Source organism: Littorina saxatilis, linkage group LG12 (assembly GCF_037325665.1).
Source record: "Littorina saxatilis isolate snail1 linkage group LG12, US_GU_Lsax_2.0, whole genome shotgun sequence".
Lineage (NCBI taxonomy): Eukaryota > Metazoa > Mollusca > Gastropoda > Littorinimorpha > Littorinidae > Littorina > Littorina saxatilis.
This window is the reverse complement of record NC_090256.1, coordinates 85,327,362-85,344,951: the sequence shown is the minus strand read 5'-3', so window position 1 is coordinate 85,344,951 and position 17,590 is coordinate 85,327,362. Positions and strand designations below refer to the sequence as shown.

At 47.0% G+C, this 17,590-nt stretch overlaps 1 protein-coding gene and 1 long non-coding RNA gene across 4 annotated transcripts in view; one reads left to right on the top strand and one right to left on the bottom strand.

Annotated features, from left to right (window-relative positions):
- LOC138983027 (ubiquitin-like domain-containing CTD phosphatase 1) overlaps nt 1-17,590 on the bottom strand; it is a 38,069-nt gene that overhangs the window by 5,172 nt on the left and 15,307 nt on the right. The gene's annotated exons all lie outside the window — the stretch shown is intronic.
- LOC138983026 (uncharacterized) lies at nt 3,605-15,864 on the top strand. Of its 3 annotated transcripts, none has more exons than XR_011461038.1 (7): nt 3,605-3,694; nt 4,504-4,583; nt 5,142-5,285; nt 5,859-5,934; nt 6,993-7,068; nt 8,061-8,136; nt 15,366-15,864. It is a non-coding gene; the product is annotated as an uncharacterized lncRNA (long non-coding RNA). The 3 variants fall into 3 exon arrangements; XR_011461040.1 differs by having other exon boundaries at nt 3,619-3,689; XR_011461039.1 differs by lacking the exons at nt 6,993-7,068; nt 8,061-8,136 and having other exon boundaries at nt 3,607-3,694.

Here is a 17,590-nt window from a genome sequence, read left to right as displayed (position 1 = left end):
GCGCATAAGTCTGGCGTTTGCCAACCTTGCAACCTGAAGATATTGCAGAGGTTGATGGTCTGTTTCCAGACAGAAAGGTCGTCCTCAAGAACGAGCAACCCCTCGTTTCACCCCTGATGACTGCAACCTTCTCTGTCTTCTTGTCTTTGTTCTTCTGGTCTTTGTTCTTCTCCCCGTAGGCTGTCCTCTCTATGTAGGCGCGCAGCAGGTTGGCATGGTACAGGCGTGCTTTCCCGTTCATGACGATCCTGTAGTCGTTCTGGCCCACCTTCGCTGTCACCTCAAAAGGTCCTTGCCACTGCAGTTGTAGCTTGTTGTGTTTGACAGGTAGAAGTAGCAACACCCGTTCTCCAATCTTGAAGCTGCGCGGCCGTGCCTTGCGGTCGAATCCTCGCGCGTAACGCTGTGCTGCTCTTCCCAGGTTCTCTTGAGCCAGTTTGCAGGTCTCTTCAATCCTGTTCCTGAGTTCTACGATGTAGGTCGCTGTCGTCTGCACCTCCTCGTCAGCTTCTTCGTCCGTCCAAGCCTGACGCAGGATAGCCATGGGACCGCGTACCTGTCTGCCGTACAACAACTCGAATGGGGAAAAGCCCAAGCTCTCCTGAGGAACCTCGCGGTATGCAAAAAGCAATGCTGGGATGTACCTGTCCCACGTGCGTGGTTTCTCCTGAGCTAGTTTCCTCAGCATGGTCTTCAAGGTGCCATTGAACCTTTCCACCAGTCCGTTGCACTGAGCATGGTAAGGAGTGGTGAAATGCTGCTCCAGTGATAGCAGTCGTGCTGCCTCCGCCATCACTCCTCCCGTGAACTGCGTGCCTCTGTCGGTGAGTACCTCTGATGGAATTCCCAGCCGGGACCACATAGTAACCAGAGCCTCAGCTACTCGCGTGGCTTCAATCGATTTCAGAGGGATCGCCTCTGGGTATCGAGTAGCGTAGTCCACCATGGTCAAAATGTATCTGTTTCCGTCCTCAGACGCAGGCAAGATGGGCCCGATGATGTCCACTGCCACCCGACGAAAGGGTTCGTCGATGAGCGGCATCTTCTCCAAGGGGACCTTCCTCACCCTTCCTTTGGCAACCACCTTCTGGCACTTATCGCAGGACGCACAGAAACGTCGGACATCCGTGCAGATGCCTGGCCAGTAAAAGTGGCGCCAGACACGATCCGTGGTCTTCTTGGTGCCAAGATGACCTCCCAGAATCGAGTCGTGTGCCGTTGCCATGACACCCTCGCGAAACTCGCGAGGCACGACAACCTGTTTGAATGTACCTTCTTGGTTGCTGAACTCACGGTAGAGCAACTTCTTGTCCCTGAGGAACCTTGACCTCCCATGCTTCCCGCTCAGCTTCACCTTCCCCGACTTCGCGTGCTCCCGAGGAGTTGCTAATGTCGGATCAGATGCCTGAGCCTTCGCGAGAAGCGCGGGGGTCACGTTCCCCAGGGCAGCTCGTGCAGCAGGTAGGGGTTTGAGAGGTTTGTCCTCTCGCTCCGCCTGTGCCCGCGTGAGCACTGAAATGACGTCGGGAGACCGATAAACGGGAACCTCCCTGGTGACGCCGTCCACAAACTGAACCCGGTTCCCAATGAGCAGGTCGCATGGAGGATCGTCCATGACGACGGCCACAATGGTCCCCGTGAACAACGGTGTTACGACCTTGATCACTGCCGTGTTCAAGTCGTAAGCGTGAGATGCCTCGGCCATTCTCACCCTGATGCTGTCTCCTGTGTAGGCCATAGCTGGAACTAGACTCGCCCGAACCACTATCATGTCTGCCCCTGTGTCCCGCAGACCTTCGCCCTTCACTCCGTTAACGTAGACGTTGCAGTGGGGCTGGAAATGTTTCCTGGAGCACGGAACGCAGAGTTGTGGAATTGTGCATGAGCTCGTGACGTCCCTTAACTCCTCACTGCCAACAAAGTGTACGCCCTTCTGGTCAGCCTGTCTCCTGTGGCAGTCCTTCTTCACGTGGCCCCGCTTGTTGCAGTAATAACACTGGATGTCAGTTCTGGAACTTGATCCTTTGTGTCCCTGATCGTCCTTCCCGTCCTTGGGTCCTGAAGAACCTGAATTTCCCGATTTTCCCGGCCGTGAGCCTGAAGATTTGCCAGAGATCGCCTGGGCGTCCTCGTGTACTCTGATCCAGTCGGCTGCCTCCTGAGTAGTCTTTGGCTGGTGTTCCTGCACGAAGGTCACCACCTCAGGTCGCAGGCTGGACATCAGTTGTTCCATGACTATGAGGTCGGCAAGGTCGTCGACGGTCCAGTTCTTCTCGGCCATCTCCACCCAGCGCCGCAGGTAGAGATTAAGGCGTGCCACAAACTGCCCAGGTAGCAAAAGATCTGGAAATCATCTGCGGGACAGATGCCAGTTGCCACATATTGTACATATGTCAGAAATCGTATGGATACCACATGGTTACAATTTGTCATTTCTCACATGATCTGACCATGACCAGCGGCATATCATAGCCAGCTGGATTCTTGCTGGCGCGGTCAGCTACTCTACTTTTTAAAGCTGAATTATTTTAAAGCTTTTGTTTGTGAACAATTATGGTATTTATTTTGCGAATTATTGTATATTAATTACAAAAATGACAATTGAAAAATCTGAATTTGGGACAAAGTATTGTATGCCATTTTTGTTGTTGAGTGCGTCTAAACCCTCCAAATAAGGTTTTGAATGTGTGTAAAAAAAAATTAAAATAAAGGTTTTTTTGCAATTTGTTTGTGTCATTTGTTATTTTGCAAAAAAATGTATGTGATAACTTGTTGCAATCAGCCGAAGTTTGCTGTCTGAGTTTGACGATATTTTATAAGACGAGCGTCCCCAGCCACCATGATCCTGCATGCGGTTTTTTTCCTTTTTCATGCTGGAATGCGTGACACCTTCGCTATTCGCGCCTTACATTTCGCCAACTTTTACGCAGAAGTTGTTGCAGTCCAAACGATTTCTCCACGCTTATTTGAAAAGGTGATTGCAATCTTTGTTTTCCTAATTTAATATCTGTATCTGTCTGTTACGCTGCACTTGTAGAACAAGTCATCCAGGTGTCTGGCATTGTTGCAGCGGAATACCGTGCATTTATGTTTGTTCTTTATAAAAACAATTCTTTTTATGTTTATTTTTTTTACCTGTATTTAATTTTGACATTTTAACATAAAAATTAGTTATTCTTCTTGGTGACATTTTTTTTTATTTAGAATTTTAATTGCATTTATAACCTTTATTCGGTTATTTTTAAATTTATTTTTTACACAGTTTGGGTTCAAAGAATACATTTTATTTTTTTAAACAAATATTTTTATTTTATATATTGGATTTTTATTAAATTTTTATCATAAAATTTGTTCTCAGTCTTTTTATTTTTTTAATTTGATAAAATAAATCTAAAAACAAAGAGACTGCCAACTTTCAATTAAAAAAAATATTGGTTAAAAAAAAGTTGCTGAAGTTTTGTTTTTTGGTCAACTGAGCATTTAGACTACACTCATAATGTTTAGTTCAGTGAGCCATTTGTTTTAAGGGAGACAATAACAACTGCAAAGAGCAATATCTTTCAGTTATTTCCCTTGTTAATTAATGATCTCGATCATTTCCGGTTGGCGCAATGGAGTAGAATGCCACATGTTGTGGCGTTTTTCACCCTTTTATCTTCTTGCCTTGTATTTTGAGTTGCTTATTGGATGTAAGGTAATCCTTGTCTTTCATTCTAAAATGAAGATTGATTGTCTAACGAAGTACTAAGTGAATTAACTGATGGAACAATTTGATTTCGAATTTGATGACTGATGCCGGGATTGGTAGGGCTCGGACACTACAGTCGCATTCTCGATTTTATTTTTATTTTTTTGCCTAGAAGAACACTGTTCTATTCATCCAAGGTTGTTTTTTCTGAACGAGGTGTGAGTCAACTAACTTTCCCAAAAACATGATGTTGATTGATGTTGTGGTTTGGTTTTTAGAATAGAAGTTGTAAAATTAAAACAGTAACAGTGAAAATGCTCCGATTCGCCGGTCGATCACATGCACACACAAATCGGGGAGGTTGCTAAATTACAACACATGTCTTAGTTTACCCGTTCGCTTCAAATATAATCGTTTGAAACATTGTTCACAAGTAGACGAGACTCTGCTTTTCATATTCATGATATTGATAGTGATTGAATAATATATTTTATTCGCGAGCTGATCTACATTACACACGATGTAAAATTCAACCAACCCGATTTTTGTTGAAGTAAACAAATGTATGTAACCTGCGAATTGGATGGTAGTGTTTTACATTCTCATTTAACATTTATCAGCTTCCTGTCTGTTGGTAAACTTCTGGTTTCTAATCTACTGATTATACATGTATTCCAATTTTGTTTTCATTGATGAACAAGTGTGGACTTTTTAAAGATTTGTTTCTGTCTTCATTTAAAAAAATGTCATCCATCAAATGACATGTAAATTGCATCTTCATCAAGTGTTAACTATTTCTGTGATATGTGTTCAAGGTGGCGGTAATGAACAGCTTCGGTCAGTTCAAACATACTCTGATCTGAACTACAAACAGGACCTTGCGTATTGAGTCAATGTAAGTAACCATTCATATCCCTCTGCCTCATAAATCAATAACCGTTCAACTTCAAGATTTCTCTCTCTTCCAACCTCAATTTTTTTTCTCTTTGGTGAGTCAGGTTGTGACTTTTGTTTACATGGCAGACTTTGTACCAACTTTCCCCCTACTTTGAAACAATTTTAGTCATGGCCAAATCAAATCTAAAGTGCTACCCTTGTGATGTAAACTGCTAAACAGCGCAAACTGTCAAACTTGTTTTAAGCAACGATTCTTGTCAGACTTTGTAGGCCAGTGCAGCTATTGGAGCTACCTCCTAATGCGACAAAAGCAGTTTGGCTATTGTTTGACTCTATAGCTAACCAATCAGTTAGCGGCGATAAGAAAAGTCAGCGGAATATCTTTTTTATTCCACGGCCAAGTGCTGCAGCTTTTGTAGTCGCTGCTAAGTGTTACCTTAATTGTTTTTAAATTATATTATACATTCCAATTTTGTTTTTGTTGTGAGTGTGACTTTGAGGCTTGTGAATGATGAATCATTGTGTTCCTAATTAATTTCAAGGATTTATTTTTCAGAAAGCCATGAGTATGCAGACAGTGTGTTTGAACTTGAAGAAAGCTGAGATGGACAGTGACCTCAGCCCTCAACAGACAACATCGCCACAGACGCCGCTAACGCAGACTGTGGTTTCGCTACTGCGGCCAGGTGAAGATGTACAGGTATATCTCAATAGCAACAGATGCATCGTTGACAGCGACACATTTGTCAGGGTCTTTTTGTTTTATGAATTTGGCTTATTTTGTCTTTTATTCTTTGGTAGAACCTTTTTAAAGTAATAAAAGCAGATGTGTCCATTTTTTTTTTTACTGGTTTAGGGAAACAAATGCACTGTTTTCAGTAAAGAAGAAAAACCGGGTGGTATGTTGATGATTGCTTTATTTTTTTATTTTCAAATTACCCAAGCATGTGTGTTTTTTATTCACCTTTTTTTCTTCTTGTGTGTGAGAGTTATGCTCAGTAATTTGAGAAAACATAGTAGACCAGTGTCTATGAACCTTAACTGTCATATTCTCTCAAAGATTTTATTCATTTAAAAAAAAATGTATTCATCATATGTAAAAGAATGTAGTGTCCCCCAGCCATACTCATAGTAATAGGCTCAATTTTCTCAGTTTTATTATTCAGAGGATTTATTTTTAGTTCTGTAACCTGAATGGGTTTTTTTGGTAAGAGTTTTTTGCAATTGCATATGTCTTCATCAAGCATTAATTATTTCTGTGATATCTTTTCAGGGTGGCAGTAATGAACAGCTTCGGTCAGGTCAAACATACTCTGAACTACAAACAAGACCTTGCTTTTTGAGTTGAGGTAAGTAACCATTCACATATCATTTAGCCTTATAAATCAATAACTGTTCAACTTCAAGATTTCTCTCTCCCAACCTCAATTTTTTTTCTTTTTTCTTTGGTGAGTCAGGTTGTGACTTAAGTTTTGTTCAAATGGCAGACTCTGTACCAACTTTCCCCCTACTTTGAAACAATTTTAGTCAGCGCCAAATCATAACCTTTGTGGTTGAAAACGACGTTAAACACCAAATAAAGAAAGAAAGCACCAAATCAAATCAAAATTGCTGCCCTTGTGATCAGCAAAAACGCTCAAACTTGTTTTAAGCGACGATTCTTGTCCGACTTTGAATACCAGTGCAGCTATCGGAGCTACCTCCTAATGCAGTAAGAGCAGTTTGGCGATAGTTTTGCTATAGCTAACCAATCAGTAAGCGGCGATAAGAAAAGTCTGCGGAATATCTTTGTTATTCCACGGCCAAGTCCAGCAGTTTTTGGAGTCGCTGCTAAGTCTTACCTTAATTGTTTCTAAATTGCTGGAGCCGTTCACATGGCTGACGTTTTGCCGACAACCCAGGAGATATTTTCAAACGACTTCGAGTCGGGGGAAAGTTGTTTGCTCGTCTCTCATGTGAACAGCACTTAAATGTTTTCAGATCTGAAAATCTAGGCAGGGATATAGTTTTGTGTCGGTGTGATTATTCATCAGTTTATTTCAACTCCTTTCAGTGCAGTTTTTGAGTGACTGTCAGCTCGCTCCTACCCATTTCAACTTTTTTTCTTTGTGTGTGTGTGAGAGTTATGCTCAGTAATTTGAGAAAACATAGTAGACCAGTGTCTATGAACCTTAACTGTCATATTCTCTCAAAGATTTTATTCATTTAAAAAAAAATGTATTCATCATATGTAAAAGAATGTAGTGTCCCCCAGCCATACTCATAGTAATAGGCTCAATTTTCTCAGTTTTATTATTCAGAGGATTTATTTTTAGTTCTGTAACCTGAATGGGGTTTTTTGGTAAGAGTTTTTTGCAATTGCATATGTCTTCATCAAGCATTAATTATTTCTGTGATATCTTTTCAGGGTGGCAGTAATGAACAGCTTTGGTCAGGTCAAACATACTCTGAACTACAAACAAGACCTTGCTTTTTGAGTGGAGGTAAGTAACCATTCATATATCACTTAGCCTTATCAATCAATAACTGTTCAACTTCAAGATTTCTCTCTCTCCCAACCTCAATTTTTTCTTTTTTCTTTGGTAAGTCAGGTTGTGACTTAAGTTTTGTTGACATGGCAGACTTTGTACCAACTTTCCCCCTACTTTGAAACAATTTTAGTCAGCGCCAAATCAAATCAAAATTGCTGCCCTTGTGAACAGTAAAAACGCTCAAACTTGTTTTAAGCGACGATTCTTGTCCGACTTTGAATACCAGTGCAGCTATCGGAGCTACCTCTTAATGCAGTAAGAGCAGTTTGGCGATAGTTTTGCTATAGCTAACCAATCAGTAAGCAGCAATAAGAAAAGTCTGCGGAATATCTTTGTTATTCCACGGCCAAGTCCAGCAGTTTTTGGAGTCGCTGCTAAGTCTTACCTTAATTGTTTCTAAATTGCTGGAGCTGTTCACATGGCTGACTTTTTGCCGACGACCCAGGAGGTATTTTCAAACGACTTCGAGTCAGGGGAAAGTTGTTTGCTCGTCTGTCATGTGAACAGCACTTAAATGTTTTCAAATGATCTGAAAATCTAGGCAGGGATATAGTTTTGTGTCGGTGTGATTATTCATCAATTTATTTCAACTCCTTTCAGTGCAGTTTTTGAGTGACTGTCAGCTCACTCCTACCCTTTTCACTTCTTTGTGTGTGTGTGAGAGTTATGCTCAGTAATTTGAGAAAACATAATGGACCAGTCTCTATGAACCTTAACTGTCAAATTCTCTCAAAGATTTTATTCATTTTAAAAAAAAAATTCATCAAATGTAAAAGAATGTAGTGTCCCCCAGCCATACTCATAGTAATAGGCTCAATTTTCTCAGTTTTATTATTCAGAGGATTTATTTTTAGTTGTGTAACCTGAATGGGTTTTTTTGGTAAGAGTTTTTTTGCAATTGCATATGTCTTCAAGCATTAATTATTTCTGTGATATCTTTTCAGGGTGGCAGTAATGAACAGCTTTGGTCAGGTCAAACATACTCTGAACTACAAACAAGACCTTGCTTTTTGAGTGGAGGTAAGTGGAAAATTTCTAAAGTAAATTTTCATTTCATTAATATACTTACCCGAATCACATATATAGCAGTTGACACCGTCTGGTATGCTAAGGTACTGAAAGCGCTACCCATCTTTAAAGTAATTAAAGGGAAGCAACCCCACACCAAAAAAGCTGGAACTAGCATATGGTAGTGAGCTACCCCCTGGGAGTTACCTCCCATTAGCTACTTCCCATCCCACGCACGTGGCTACTTCATTCCGGCTCAGAGAAAAACCGAAACAAACAGCGGGGCAGGCGGGAGGGACTTCGATATGTGATTCGGGTAAGTATATTAATGAAATGAAAATTTACTTTAGAAATTTTCCATTAAATTACATATTCTTACTCCGAATCACATATATAGCAGATAACATCAACATGGCGGTGGGCAAGAAATAAATCAAACTCACCATCACATTCTGGACAGGAACTGGCCGGCTGCTATAAGGGCAGGTAGACCGCGAGATCCATCCTGTCTGAGTGCAGCCACGTCTCGAAGATAGTAATTAATGAAAATATCTTCTGAGCGCCAGTAAGCCGTCGAGAGCACCTCGTCAAGCCGTTGCGAGCGAAGAACGGCCAAAGACGAAGACCACGCCCTAGTCTCATGGGCTCTGGCCGAGACCAGGGGAAAGGCAGGCTGAGCCCCCCCCCCACTTGTGTGACACCAACTGTAGGCTTGCCGAATAAGGGACGACACCCACCGGGCCAACGTAACTCTTGAAACGTCTTTCTCCCTTGAAGTGAGAAGAGAGATAAACAATAGCTTTTGTGAGGAGGAACGAACCGGCTGAGTCCGAGCCAAATACAGACGTAAGGCCCTAACTGGACAGTTGACCGAATCAGGGTCATCCGGAGCCAACGCGTTGGTCAAGGCCTTGACGCGAACCAACGGAGAGGCCTGCCCCGGAGCCTGATTCTTGGCCAGGAAGTCGGGACGGAAACGAAGAGATACTGAGCCGTCCGACTCGAACAAAATGTCACCTGGCAGACCCGACAGAGCGTGGACCTCGCTACCCCGTCGGGCCGTAGCCAAAAGAACCAGAAAAAGAGTCTTGCGAGTGAGATTGTAGAGACTCGACTCGCTCAAAGGCTCAAATTCCGCGGACCGCAAGAACGCTAAAACAAGGAACAGGTCCCACTTAGGAGCGGGCAAACGAGACCGGACCTCCTTGAGAGCAGCGCCCTTAATGACAGCAGCGATCACCCCCCCCACTTGAACAGATCGGCCGATCTGCTTGAGAGTAGCAGAGATCGCAGAGCGCCGGACCCTCATAGAGGAGACGGAGGCACCCTGCGAAAACATAAACGAGAGGTGGTTGGCGACCTGCATAGAGCGAGGAGCCACTGCAACCACCCCTTTAGCGGAACACCAGGAGGCCCAGGCCCTCCAGTGCGAGGCGTATACGGACGAGGTGGAAGCCCTATGGGAGCTGCCCACCAAGTCCAGCGTCGGAGAAGACGCACCAGAGCGCCTCAGTGAGTCCCGAACAACATCCACACGTGAAGCTTCAGAAGACTGGGCTCCTCGTGTGGAATGCCTGTTCGGGGCTGCACTAATTCCCCTCTTCTCAGAGAGAGAGGAATGGGAGGACCTTGGGCGAGCCGAAGCAGGTCTGGGAACCAGTCCTGCGACGGCCAGAGGGGCGCGACCAGAAGTAGAAGGGCCGGCCCCTCCAGCTCCGCCTTTCGAATTACTCGGCCGAGTAATGGGAAAGGCGGAAAGGCGTACGCCTCCAGACCCGTCCAGGGAATGTCCAGAGCGTTCACTCGCCAAGCCTGAGGGTCCGGGAATGGCGAGACGAACACCGGGAGCCTCTTCGAGAACCTGGTGGCAAACAGGTCGACGAGAGGCTTTGGGACTTGGGTCCAAAGGCGAAGCAGTGCCCCGTGAGTGACTGTCCACTCGGACTGAAGCACCCTGCCGGAGCGACTGAGAGCGTCCGCCAGAGTGTTCAGCCTCCCTGGAAGGTACCTGGCGGAGATCGAGATGCGGTGTTGGTAACACCACCTCAAGACCTCGCAGGTCCTGTCCGAGAGAGACGGGGACCGCGAGCCTCCCTGCTTGTTGATATAAGCTGCCACTGTCGTGTTGTCTGTAAACAGACGAACATGCTTGGCCTGCAGGGAGGGCAGAAACCGGGTGAGAGCTAGAGCTACTGCTTCTAGTTCCAGCCGGTTGATATGCCACTGGCTCTGTTCCACCGACCACAGACCTGACACCGTGTGTAGGTCCGTGTGAGCCCCCCACCCCAGCAAGGACGCGTCCGTGAACAGGTCCAAGTCCGGGGGAGGCAAGGCAATCGGAACCCCTCTGCACACCCACTCCGTGTCCAACCACGGGAGGGTGGTAGACTGGAACCATCCCTGGAGAGGGACGAGGACGTTCCAATCCACCCGAGTCGAGCCCACAAACGGCTTCAGAGCTGCCTGAAAAGGACGCTTGTGTACCCGACCCAGAGGGACCAACAGAGCCATGGATTCCATCTGTCCCAAGATGGAGGCAAGAGAGCGAAGGGGCGCCTGCAGGAGGGGCAAAGTCGAGCGTATCTGAGCTTGGAGCTTGTCCACCCTCTTTTGAGAGGGGCGGACAGTCCAAGCGACCGTGTCGAAGGACATCCCCAAGTAGGTGAACGTCTGCGACGGGGTCAGCTCCGACTTTGACGCGTTGATCGAGAACCCCAACGAGTGGGCTTCCCGAAGAACCGTCTGGGTATGCTGCGTGCAGCCTGCCTGGGACTGGTTCAGAACGAGCCAGTCGTCCAGGTAAACCCGCAGGCGGATACCCTGAGACCTCACCAGAGCGCCCAGCTGTCGGACCACCATGGTAAAAATCCATGGTGCGAGCGACAAACCGAAAGGGAGGGCGCGGAACTGGTAGACCTGCTCGTCCCACCGGAAACGAAGCCATTTCCGGTCGGACGGATGCACCAGGATGTGAAAGTATGCATCTGTCAGGTCTATGGAGGTCGCCCAATCTCCTGGGCGGAGAGAGTCTCTGACCTTGGCGGGCGTCTCCATCTTGAACTTTATCTCTCTCAAGAAAGTATTGAGAAAAGATAAGTCCAAGACCGGACGCCACGCCCCTGAAGCTTTGGGCACGGCGAAAAGGCGCCCGTAAAATCCCAGGGAGCTTTGGTCCAGGACCCTCTCCACTGCCCCCTTCTGCACCAGGGAGGCAACTTCCGTTTGCAGAACGGATCTTGCCTCCTGAGAGCAGGGGGGCTTGAAGCGTGGCGGATGTCGGGAAAGAGGAGCCTTCTCCTCCCGCCATAAGAGACGGAAGCCCGATCTCACAACTCCCACTATCCATTGGCTGTCTACTGAGACCATCCAATGGGTGAGTGCCCGGGAGAGGCCCCCCGCCATCACCAAAGTGGAGGGCGGGGGGGGGGTGAGACCGGGGGCGCTTCATTGGGGGTGAGGCTTGCTGTTAGAGCCGCCACGCCCCCTTCCCGACACTGTCTTCTTCTTGCCACCTCGAGAGCTCTGCTGAGCAGGCCTCTTTTGAGCAGGCTTGGGCTTGGAACTCGGCTGAGACTTCCCCTGCTGGGAAGGCTTAGCCTGCTTCGCGCCCTGTAGAGCCATGTCCAGGAACTGAGCGTCCTTGTTGGACTGAATCTCTGCCTGCCGAGCGACAAGCGCCATGTGGCCGAGCAGCGATCCCTCTACAACCGGAGACACACGTAGTGTGTCTCTGGTAGCCTGATCGGCAAACTGAGAGTTGGCAAGAAACAACTCCCTCCTTGTCAAGACCGCATGCGCGTATTGCAAAGAGGAGAGACGAGTCTGTTCCTCATTGACCTTCGCCAGGGCCGTAAGCAGGGAGGAGACATCATCCGCATTTTGCTCCTCACTGAGGGAAAAAGGGACAAGAGAGTCGGTCAACGACCGAGACAGTGCCCGCACCAGCGTCTCGGAGATGGAAGCCAGCTCCAAGAGCTGACGACCGATCTCCTCCAGGGAGATAAGAGTACCCTCCCGCACTGGCACAACCGAGTCAGACTTGACTGGTTTGACAAGCAAAGCCTGCAGCTCCTGCGTCACCGGTAAGATGGCACGCGGGAGAGCAAAGGAAGTGGTGAGGTTGCGGCTACGGACAGGGAAAGCAATCCTCTTCTGTGCAGAATGCACAAAGGAAGAGGACTGCCCTTCATCCGCAAGCCAACCACGAGCCCGTTCCGGAACCGGCCCAAAAGGTGCCAGAAGAGGGAACGGCTCAACCGGAATACCACTGCTCCGTTTGTTCGGGTGCACCAGAACTTGGGACAGGTGGTATGAGACAGACGGAGATTCCACAAACCGGAAGGAGGAAGCGTCATCCTTATCCGGCAGGAAGTCTGCCATAGCTGAAGGCGCCGCCGAAACGGAAGTAGCGGACGTCGCTACACCTTCTGCAAAATACCGCGAAGTCACCTCGGCTGCAGAGTCAAGAATGGACTTGAGCTGAGAGGAAAACACAGTACGGGTGTCTTCGCTGACCACTGACTGCAGTTCAGACTGATCCATCAGCGAAGAACGACCGTAGTCATCAACCACAGTGGCTGAAAGGTACTCTGGATGACCGGAAACCGGAAACCTGTACCCACGAACATCGTCCTGGTTTAAACCCTGCCCAGTAGGGAGAGGGTAAACCGGAACACCGTCCGAGAACGCCGGATGTGGTTGGGCGGAAGTCAAAACCTCAGCAGAGGAAAGAGACGACCGTCCGTGCTGAAGCACCGGAAGTGCAAAAGCATCACGCTGTTGTTCCCTCTCCGCCATCCAAGAGGAAGTGGACGGTAGAGGGACAGCGTGTCCGGCCGAAGCCGGAAATGCAGACACCATAACCGCCGGGGGCGGAAGCGGTGAATGCACGAACTGCGGCCGGAAGCCGTGAAGCCCGTAGGCCAGCTCATGATCCATCCCGTCGCGGCTGGCATTGCGAGCAAGCGTGGGGGGACCTATGCTTCCGGCGGGAGCCGGAAGCGCAGTAACCGTAAACGGTCGCCGCTGCTGGCTAACAGAGTCCTGCTCTACAAGAGGAGGCCTGCCGCCAGCCGAAAGCAGGGAGTGACCCTGCGCACACGAACCGTTGCCCGCACGGGGCTGTCCAGGCGCTTCACGAGAGCAAGAGGACCGGTTCAACTTACTTGTAACGTCTCCACCCGAGACAGGAAGTTGAGGAGCGGAAACAGAAGAAACCTTCCCGGAAGAGAGGGACTGAGTGTCCCCCCCCGAAACCGGAACGGCAGCGCTAACTGGAGTAGACGAGCGCTGCATCTCTGTCTGTACCAGAGAGCGAATCTCCGGGATAAGAGTCTGCAAGAGAGAGGACACAATCGTCCCCTGGTCCGACGCCGACAAAGCAGAGGGCGCAGAAACAACAGTAGAACTAGCACAAACGGGGGTGCTAGAAAGCGGAGGTGAAATAGGCACTGACAAAATTGTGTTGCGTGCAGCGTCTGACACCAATACAACAGGCTTAGAGCTAGAGGACTTGGGCTTAATCTTGCCCTTAATGTCTCCTTTACCCTTACGTTTATCCTGGTCTGCCATGCTGACCAACAACAAACAAGAAACCAGCGAAAAAATTTCACAGAAAAAGTTACTGAAAACGAAAGTCCTAACGGACAGCTAAGCAGTAACTACAGCAAAATAAAAACGAACCAAGCTTGCAACACACAATGCACAAGCGTCAGTGAACACGCCACAAAATACAAGCCAGCAAAGCTAACTGTAAACAAAATGGCGAAAGCACAACAGGTTACTGACGAACAATGTCCAAAGGACAACAGACAGCAACCAACGCACAAGTTCGAAACAGAAAAATACAGAACGAGCTCACCAAAACAGGCGCCCGCACGGGAGACAAGATGAGTTACGTGGCCGGCAGGTGAACGAAACAGCACAAGGCAGCCACAGTAGCGCACAGAAAATTCAATGACCTCTCACCAGGACAGCTGAAGTCGGAATGAAGTAGCCACGTGCGTGGGATGGGAAGTAGCTAATGGGAGGTAACTCCCAGGGGGTAGCTCACTACCATATGCTAGTTCCAGCTTTTTTGGTGTGGGGTTGCTTCCCTTTAATTACTTTAAAGATGGGTAGCGCTTTCAGTACCTTAGCATACCAGACGGTGTCAACTGCTATATATGTGATTCGGAGTAAGAATATGTAATTTAATAACCATTCATATATCACTTAGAGGGCTGTCACACATGCGACTGAGTCGCGCGATTTACCCTGTCACACAGCCGACTCAGTCGTAGAAAACAGCTACGACTCAGTCTCATGCGATTCCCTCGTAGCTTTGAGGTTTAGAACATGTTCTATATTCCTGCGATCCAGTCGTCGGTCAATCGCAGGGGCAGAGCCAACAGAGCCAATCAGAACGCGTTGCTGCGGTCTTGACGCCGTGACGTAAAATAATGGCGGACTGTGGCGTACAGCGTTTCTTCGTCGATTCAAAACTTTTTTGAAGAACAGTTTTTTACTCAGATATAAAGGAGACGTTTTAGGCGTGTACAGCGGTCGGAAAACATTAATTGCAGCTGTCTGGGAACTTTATTTCTTGCAAAGGCGTAATGCTGAAAGGAATTTTTCAGAAAAGTAGAGCGACGTTCGAACATTTAGCAAAGCGCGTTTGCCGTGTTCACTATGACACGTCACTTCTGCCCCGCTCGCGTGGAGTTATCGTTCTCCAGTCGTTCGTCTATCGTTCATACGATTTTATGTGCGATCGGCCAAAGACTGAATCGCAACGAGTGAGTCGCCTGTATGACCGATGCTTTAGCCTTATAAATCAATAACTGTTCAACTTCAAGATTTCTCTCTCTCCCAACCTCAATTTGTTATTTTCTCTTTGATGAGTCAGGTTGTGACTTAAGTTTTGTTCATTTAAGTCGGTGCCAAATCAGATCAAATTTGCTGCCCTTGTGAACAGTGCAAACGCTCAAACTTGTTTTAAGCGACGATTCTTGTCAGACTTTGAAGGCCAGTGCAGCTTTCGGGGCTATCTGAGCTACCTCCTAATGCGATAAGAGCAGTTTGACGTTAGTTTGGCTATTGCTAACCATTCAGTAAGCGCCGATAAAAAAAAAGTCTGCGAAAAATCTCTGTTAAAGAATGTAGTGTCCTCCAGTCATACAATTTTACACTGTCAAATGGTAAACATTTTCCTCTGGCTACACTTCATTCCATCAGGTTCTATTTTTTCTCTTTTTTTTCAGGTACCATGCCTCATGTAACAAAGTCTTGCAAGATGTCAGCCGATCAAGCTCACACATCTTCGTGATCAGGGATATCTGTTTCGGCACAGTCGGTGGTGCTAAACTCTGGCGATGGGGTAGAAGTTCTGTCCAAGACACCACCCCTGTGCATCATCCAGAAAGCTGAAGAGTGACAAACCTTGACCCACATTCAGAGTAAAGAACTGATTATCTTAAGATAACATATGATCCTGACACCAAATTTTAAAGCAGATTAATTCTTCTCAATCCAGAACTTGTCTTTAAATCATACTGCAGAGATTACATTCCCAGTGCTGCGATGGTTATTCACCACGCACACTCAAGGTCCAACCCTGAAGTGATGCGATAGTCAGGGGTTCACTACAGAGCCTTTTTGGAGGAGAGTTGCGGGTACTTTCTTTGTTTTAGTTTTTTAAACTATACTTTAAAGCCTTTTTTTCCCTTAATGTGTGTGTGTTTGGCTGACTTGGGAGTATTGTTCCTGCTGTGACTTTGTTTCATTGATTCCTAATTGAGAAAAGATACAAGTTGGCTTATTATTATGATATTGAATATAAAGTATGATCTTCAGACTGTTGTTTTGTCTTTTGTTGTGAAAATGTGTGATTGAGTGTGTGTCTGTGAGGTTCGAAGTATCGGTCAAACATATGACGAAGACATGTCATTCATACAGTAAACATGTGACATATAGCAAACAATATCATTTGTTTCATGGCAACCATGTAATTTGCATATGCCAATGTCATTTGTGATATGGCAAACACATGATTTTCATATGTCAGTGTCACTTGTAATGTGGTGTAAATGAGGTTTCCATATGACAATGTCACTTGTGATGTGGCAAACTAGTGGTTTTGACATGTCATTTACACCTAAAAACCATATGGTAGCCATTCCAAAACCATTTGCAATTTATCTATGACTGACATATGGTTTTGCTATATGATTTCCACATGCCATGTCATATGTTTGTCATATACCGGGCATATTACTCTGCTGCCTGGGTGATGGCTCAGCTCGCCGCTCAGTCTCTTGCTGTTACGCAGACGTCGTCTGTAGGCTTCAGCAGTCAGGTTGAAGCGCTGGAGTAACGCCTTCTTAAGTGCCTGATAGTCTCTCGCCTCGTCGTCATCCAAAGCGTTGTAGAGCTGCAAAGCGCGTCCTTTCAGGCAGGTGCTAAGGCGGCTAGCCCACGTGGCCTCTTCCCACTTCTGGTCAGATGCAATGCGCTCAAACCGGCGTAAAAAGTCGTCGAGCTCGTCCTTGTCATCGTCGAACGTCGGCAGTCTCGTACGGTCGGCAACAAACGTCGGCGCGCTAGCCTGAGTAAGCGTACCCTTCTCGGCCTGTAGCCTAGCTAGCTCTAGCTGGTGATCGCGATCCGCCTGTTCCTTCCGGTCTAGTCTGTCACGTTCGTCTTTCTTTTCCTGTCTGTCAAGTTCGGCCTGTCGTTCGGCCTGTCGTTCCTGTCTCTCAAGCTCGTCTTTCTTATCCTGTCGGTCACGTTCGGCCTGTCGTTCCCTTTCTTGTCTGTCTCGTTCATCTTTCTCTTTCCGTTCTTGTCTGTCACGTTCGTCTTGTCGTTCCTGTCTCTCACGTTCGGCCTGTCGTTCTTGTCTGTCAAGCTCTTCTTTTCTCGTCTGTCGCTCTATGTCTTCCTTACGTTCTAACTCCTTGCGCTTAAGCAAACTACGCGCTCTAACGCGTGCGTCTCGCTCTGTCTGTTCCTCGCTACCAGGAGTCTCAAAAGTTAATCTCTTCGTAGGAGATCCCCCTGTAGCCATGGTTAGTTTAGCAAAGCGTTATCACAAAAGTAAGTCTAACGCAGCTATAGCTAGAATACGCGGTGATGAAAGCGATGGATACAAAAATCCAGCAACCGGAAAATGCAGAAGAAAAAATCCAAACGGTGTAGAACAAATCGCGTAGCCTACTTTATGGCTGCTTTTTGCGGTGAAACAAAGTGTTTCCCACAGCCGTGGCCTACTTTATCGGCTGCTTTTTGCGGTGAAACAGAGTGTCTCCCACAGCCTTGGTTAGGACAGAAGTCCTCGGACCCTTCCCCCCCAAAATTCCAACAAAGTCAAAATATGGAGAAAAATCCAAGTAAAACAAGACGGTAGAAATGTAACCTGTTACAGAATGCGAAACAACAATGTAGAGAAAACTGAGTAAAACGAATAACAAATCCGCTAACCCCGCTC